Source organism: Octopus bimaculoides, chromosome 20 (genome assembly GCF_001194135.2).
Source record: "Octopus bimaculoides isolate UCB-OBI-ISO-001 chromosome 20, ASM119413v2, whole genome shotgun sequence".
Classification (NCBI taxonomy): domain Eukaryota; kingdom Metazoa; phylum Mollusca; class Cephalopoda; order Octopoda; family Octopodidae; genus Octopus; species Octopus bimaculoides.
Window position 1 is genome coordinate 47,241,396 of NC_069000.1, and position 7,085 is coordinate 47,248,480.

A 7,085-nucleotide genomic window follows, 5' to 3' on the forward strand; every position below is an offset into this window, starting at 1 on the left:
AGAGAAACTGGACCGAGACAAATTATTGGGTATGAGTTAAAGCTATTTATAACAAACTATGGGCTCCCGATGGCTTCAGAATTTTACTCTATCACATGACCTTATTAGGGGCCGTGATTGGTCAGTTTGCGTTCTGGCGGGAAAGGTTCGAAGAAGTTGCCGATTCGAATAATAATCAGTCACGTGATGACAAGGAATGGGTTCTCTACTACGCTCGCATTTATTTATATTTAAATGAGAAGATTGTATGTAATGGCGATAGTAGTTTTGTATCTAGTGACGATAGGTAGTTTCACTACATATATATATATATATATGGAAATATTATTCATTATACATGCACATACGTATACATTGATACACAAACGCTCGAGTGTGTGGTGTACACGCACAGAAACATATGTCCACATAGGCACATGATATATACAAGGTGCACTCAAAAAGTATCCGACTTTTAGTTTCCCCGCCAAAACTAATACCACGTGAGTAAAATGTTTTGGGTGTGAGGTGACGCCTTCCTTCCTGCGCATGTGTGAAAATTTTCTCGCCGGCTGGCCGCGTCCTTCCTCGATTATTACACAGGCTACAGACGTGTAGTGCGCACTCATCGGGTTTTCGTTTCCATCGAGTAGAATTATTGCATCAAGCTTTGCCAAAAGCTTGGTGATACCCAAGCTCAAACTATCCAGAAGATTCAGCAGATCTTTGACGATGATACCATGGGCAAAACTCAGATCAAGAATTGATACAACCTCTACAAACGCAGCCGTACTTCAGTGGTGAGCAACGCCTGCTCAGACCGAAACGAGGAACCGACTGAGAAGATTCGTCAAATAGCCATGGAAGACTGTCGTGTAACATTCCAGGAAATTGCTTACAAAGTAAGAATAAGTACGAGATCAGTGCATTCCATTTTAACGGAAGATTTGTGCATGCGGAGAATTTTGGGCAGTACCATTCAATCTGGCGGTGTGAAAACCTTTCACGCTGCCTAATTAGATCAGCAATTTAGCAGTAATTGTGATCAATAACTTGAAATAGAGAAATTTCATCAACAATAAAGTCAATCGATACATTTGGTAGAAAAGTGATATCTTGAGTTCCGAGAACTTACCTGTACAAAATATGCGTCCATGACTTCTCAATGTATATAATATGTATGTATGTGTGTATGTATGTATGTGTGTATGTATGTATGTATGTATGTATGTATGTATGTATGTATGAATGTATATATGTATGTACGTATATATGTATGTATGTATATATATATGTATGTACGTATATATGTATGTATGTACGTACGTATAAAATTCTGTAATTACATTACAATCCAACCAGTCGTGAGAAAGAGTCAGATACGTGACGTCAAAAGATCAAAAGTATCCATCCAAGGGTAACCAGTTCTATTATCTTCTGTGTGACAGGATCTCCCTGGGGCTGGTCAACAAACTGTGGTTGTTGTGTTGGGACATGTACGTAAGACAATTCGGCGGGACAAGTTCAATTCCCGAACGTGGCACGTACGTATGATCTACTTCGCTCGTTTATCAAGTGGAGATGAATGACCTCTACTACGTTACATTCATTTATAATAGAGATGAAATCTCCGTTACCAAAAAATATTTAAATATGAAAAATGGTGTCATTTAACGCGTTTGTGTGCGCACAAAACAGTACACTGTACGCGCGCGTGCAGTGCTCACTCACGCACTCATACACATTCTATATATGATATACTACACACACACACACACACACACGCGCACACACACACACACACACGCACACACACATACGTAATATGTATTATGTGTGTTTGTGTATGCATATGTATGTGTGTGTGTGTGTATGTATATATAGATATAGATATATATAAACGCACACACATGCACACAAGCATACATACATTCATACATACACATATACACGCACGCATGCGCGGACACACACATTTCGAACTGAAGAATTATTGTCAACGTTGAGAATCCTTTGTGAGCCAGATTTAGGGATAAAAAAAAAGACGAACATTGAGGGTGTGGAAGCTGGAGGGAGAGGGGGAGAGCAAGAAAGAGACAGAGATGGAAAGAGAGAGATGGACAGAGACAAAGAAAGAAGGAAAGAATGAAAGAGAGAGAGAAAGAAAAGAAGGAAGGAAGTGTGATTAACAGAGTGAGATAGATAGATAAAAAGAGAGACAAAGAAAGAGAAAGAGAGAAATAGACAGACAGACAGACAGACAAAGAGTGGGAGACATTGTCAGACGAGCATGACTCGATAGTATGTACCGTGCTTTCACGAACTGTTTTAGGTGCCTGTGGAGTCGCGAGCAGACAGGCAGCATCTTGATTCCCTGATCCAACAACCAGGATGTAACTGCTGGGAGAGAGAAGGAGAGAGAGGGCGAGAGACACAGATAGACAGACACACAGAGATAGGACAGTACCAATACTATGTATCGACTCTAAAAGGATGGAAGGTAAAGTTCACCTCGATAGGATTTGAATCTACTGCACAGTGATCCAGAACAAATATCCCGAGACTTACAAACAATAATTAGATAAAACCAACTAAGAACTTCTACGCCATCATCCCCACCTCACAACTCACTAAACTGCAAAAGAAATCGTTTCTTTAATTTAAACTTAATCCTCTGTGTCGTTAGCACGCCGGGGAAAATGCCTCGTTCGTGTTTTACGGTCTGACTTCAAATTCTGTCGAGGTCGACTTTGCCTTTCATCCTTTCGAGATCTATAAAATAAGTACCAGTTGATCATTGGAAATGACTGACACCCTCCTATGAAATTGATGGCCTTGTGCCAAAATCTGAAACCAATATTGTGTCATCTTAGGTGTTTAAAGATTTATAATTAATGTATTAAAGCATTTTAATTAAAAGTTGCTTAGTTTGACCTCATAAATATATCTTGTATAATTGAAAGATGTAAAATTTTTGGCGCTAATATAGTTTCATATTTCATCGTTTGTTTTTGTTCTTGTTTTACGACCAACTAAAATAATCATAAAAATGTATTTAAAATTATTTTTATTGCCCCATTTTCGCACCTCGGCTTTAAAAAAGCCATCAAATTTATAGAAAAGTAATTTTAATGTCACAAAACGATCAATGCTTTCGCAGCTCTACTTGAAATTTTTATTATTCAACTGATAATTTCAACGAATAATTTACTGAATTGTTAAATAAATTCGTTTGTTTATTTGATTTTTTCTTTCATTTATTTTAATCTTTTCCAATGTTATTAGAATTAACACGAAAAATATTTGTATCGAAGTGTTTTTAGCGGCTTTTGTAGAACCGTTGTTTTGTTTATCGTTTTTGAAATCTGAATAAATATTACGTCTTTTCAAACACAAGACAATGGAGTACAATATATATATATATATATATATATATATATATATATATATAAAGCGAAGGAATTTATCTGACAATGTAATATTTGCTATTTTACTTTAATTAGCTACAAAATAAGAAATAAATTAAGAAATGAATTTTAATTATTTGTTATTACTACTAAAAAGTGGTGGATTGATAGAAATTGTCGACTGGCCGTTCACATTATGAGTTCAATTCCTACCGAGGTCAGATTTGATTGTCATTCTCCTGGGGTCGATTAAATTAAGCAGCACTCAAGTACCGGCAGCAATGTAGTCGATACTAAGTCCCTCCCCTCAAAATTACTGGCTTTGGGACAAATTAAAAACAATTCGGTGAGAATCGTTAGAGCATCGAACGAAATTGCTTTGCGGTATTTCTTCCGATTCATTACGAGTTCAAATTCTGCCGGGAGCATTTTTGCCTTTCATCTTTTCAGGGTCGATAAAATAAAGTACTAGGGTTAATGGAATAGATTAATCCCTCCCTCTAAAACTGCTGACCTTGTATCAATATTTAATCAATTATTAGCAGAAAGTAACCCCGAAAGAAAGATATATTTTTAGATGAACCATTCAAAATCGAATTTTAAGGTCACAAACCCCCCAAAAATCAATAGGATCTCTGCTCCAAAAATTCAAACTGTTTCTTAATGTAAATCCTGAATCCAATACTTAAAGATCAATAGAATCTTGGCAACACTGATTTACAATATTTCGCGATCTAAACGCAGATCAACAAATTTAATCCTTAATCGCACCGCGCGCTTTGCTCGCTTCCCTGGTTTAAACACATCTTTCTAGACGTGACCTCCAGACGTGACCTCCAGAATTACGGGTCATGCTTTTCGATTGCCAAAAAACGAAGACCAGCGACGGCTGCAGACGGAATGGCTGCCAACAAAGGGACGAACGGAAGAGAAGGGGAGCCAAGAAGGCTTCATTGTCTAAAATTGTTTCAAATCTCTTCTATTAACATTCCATACACCTGAACAGTTAATAGCCATCTTTGCTCATATTAATGAGGAAATTTAAATATTTGCTGGATCCAACTACGATAATGACACGAAATAGTTTTAATTTTCCTTTCTCAGTAGATTCATTTTGTAGGAAAACAGTTTCATTTTTTTTTGTCTCCTGGAAGCCATTTACTTTTGACGAAGTGAATACTTTTTGTATGTGCGGAGGACAAAGACCGAAGTGACACCCAGACATCTCTTATCATACCTTTATGACGTCCTAAAAAAACACAATGATTTATGACGTCATTATGATGTGGAGATAATTGAAGACGTGTCACTATGAACTTTGATCTTTTCACATGATAGACTTAAATTTTAGTAAATTTTTAATTATAATTTGTCGGATAAAAACCGCTGACACCTCTCACTCACATTCTTCGTACGCTAGCAGAAAAATTTCATGTTTTCTTTTTTCCTTATTAAATCTGTCGCCAACAGAACATGGCCCCTTCCAGTCCTTTTCTGAAGTGGTTTTCAACCTTTTATACCTTAGCACCTCCTAATACCGAATTAAGGTGCTTTACAAATGCCCCCAGCCATTTTTTGCGAAACAAAAATAGAATCATTAATAATATTTCTACGCTCGCCAGAGGGCGCAACTTGACAGTCCTCGTCGTTGACATTAGTTTTCATAGAATACAATGGTATAAATAGCAATGCATTATGTAAAGAATCGTTTTCTAGATTCTGAGTCAAGTTTCGAAACCTGGCAGAGAAAATGTGGTGGCGGGGCGTGGAAGGAGACCCAGCTCGAAGATTATTACGGCCAAGTAGCTTTGCAAAAATCAAATTTCAGTTGAATGGAACAAGATTTCAAATCGTTTGGACATGTAGCAACCTGATACTACAACATGACAAAATCCATCATGGGCAGCATGGGGTGAGGTGTATGTGCATGAGAAGGACGAAGAATTAATTGAAGAAAATGAAGTCTATTCCAATACGTAAGCTGGTGTGTGTATTACAACAGACAACCAATCAATTCTCCCAAAGTGTAGAATACACGGTGGGAAGCAGGTTGGAGTTTGTTTCAATGACAACGGCCATGGATTATTGGAAGACAATGTTATTATTCAACCCATTTTTACTCAGGATCCAAATAAGAACTGGAAGCAACCTTCTTATCCGACTAAACGAGATCTGAAGAGTTCAAACGGTAGCAGTGAAGTCTATAACAGCAAACGGGAAATGATTGCTCATAACGAAATATTTGACAAATGCCGTTGCTGGGATTAAGAGAAATTGAAAGCCGGTTCGAGGATATAATAAAATAAACAATGGTATTTTCAGTGGTGATAAAGATATCCTTGAAGAGAACGACATACTCCAGAATGCTCAGGCCCTTGTGTGTGTATGTGTGTGTGAGAGAGAGGGAGGGAGAGAGAGAGAGAGAGAGAGAGAGAGAGAGAGAGAGAGAGAGAGAGAGAGAGAGAGAGAGAGTGTGTGTGTGTGTGTGTGTGTAAGAAAGAATTTTCGATGGTTTTACTGCTGGTCTGGAGATCACAAGTAATGCAACTGCTATGTTACAAGAGATTAAAATATATTTTAAAAAAAGTTTGATGGGATTTGTCTTGGCAATTGTGTCAGTCCTATTTCAAAGATAACATCATGACTGGTAGCCATAATATAATCGAGAAAGCTGTTGTTTTCCGGTCAATGTCTCTATAAAAGATTGAGTTGTACTGCTTCCCCAATGCACAATTTTTACAGGTGTTGGACATGCTGCACCACTGACCGCGACGCCATATCTTTTCATCATGGATTTTCGCAATGATATCTGGTCGGTTATCCTGAATTTTTCAATCAGTTTCAACATTGAAATTCCAAAGGAACTTCAACATTCTTGTAGTAGTTTGTGTTCCCAACTAATTCTCTTTGCGACGGAGGTTGTATGAGTGGCATATCGACCAGTAACAGGTACCGAGATACCTTGTCTTGTCTTTGCATGCATTCTGTTGGTGCCAGTCTGCTGCGTCCAGAGATTATGAAGTCGATTGTGGTACTTAAAAATGCGAGGAGTTCACTGGCTGCGAAAAGGAAATTCTCTCGGTTGAAGAAGAAACCAGATCTTTTGAAAGAGACCCGTGAGAGCTGGAAGCAGCCGTCGACCGGAATAAAATGAAATTCACGACAATTCGCAAGAATAATTCTAATAAAATGCTTCTATAATGTATACAAGGAATATCTAGACGAAAGATCGAGAAGGAAATGGGATCACAGTTTAAAACAGCCTTAAAACAACAGAAGAACAGTTCGAATCTCAGACTTTCTGACATATCTTCTTATATTTAAGGGGTTTTGGGTTTTTCTTATATATTTCAACGATTCAGGAGACACAGCCTCTTCACTTGCCAATACAAAGACCTCCTCACAAATGACTTTAGAATCTCCAACCGTGAACCACCCTGCGAGGGTAGTGCTGTAGGGCTTACCTTGATCAGCGCAACAAGACGTTTCAAGTTCATAGAAATACCTTGTTTTGATTATTCTTTGGTTTATTTATTTCTGTCTAACTTTTGAGGTAAATATTTCTTGTTCTTTTTTTCATTCGTCTTATTATATTTTCCATAACGCCTTTCTCCATTTTCCCCCTCCCCTTCACATTGGAGACATTCTCTCTCCGCTCCCGCCACCGCCACCAACGTTTACCATATTTTACCATATTCT

At 37.8% G+C, this 7,085-nt stretch overlaps 1 protein-coding gene across 11 annotated transcripts in view; it reads right to left on the reverse strand.

Moving 5' to 3' along the window:
• The window catches only part of LOC106871290 (myogenesis-regulating glycosidase), a 44,609-nt gene that overhangs the window by 14,513 nt on the left and 23,011 nt on the right, over window positions 1-7,085 (reverse strand). Inside the window, exon 1 of one of the 11 annotated variants that reach the window (XM_014917671.2) lies at window positions 1,306-1,617. The exons of 9 other annotated variants lie outside the window; for them this stretch is intronic. The gene's annotated coding sequence lies outside the window, so the exon portion shown is untranslated. Of the gene's footprint in view, window positions 1-1,114; window positions 1,221-1,305; window positions 1,618-7,085 lie in introns of those variants that run through there. One more of the 11 variants, XM_014917670.2, reaches the window with a different exon arrangement.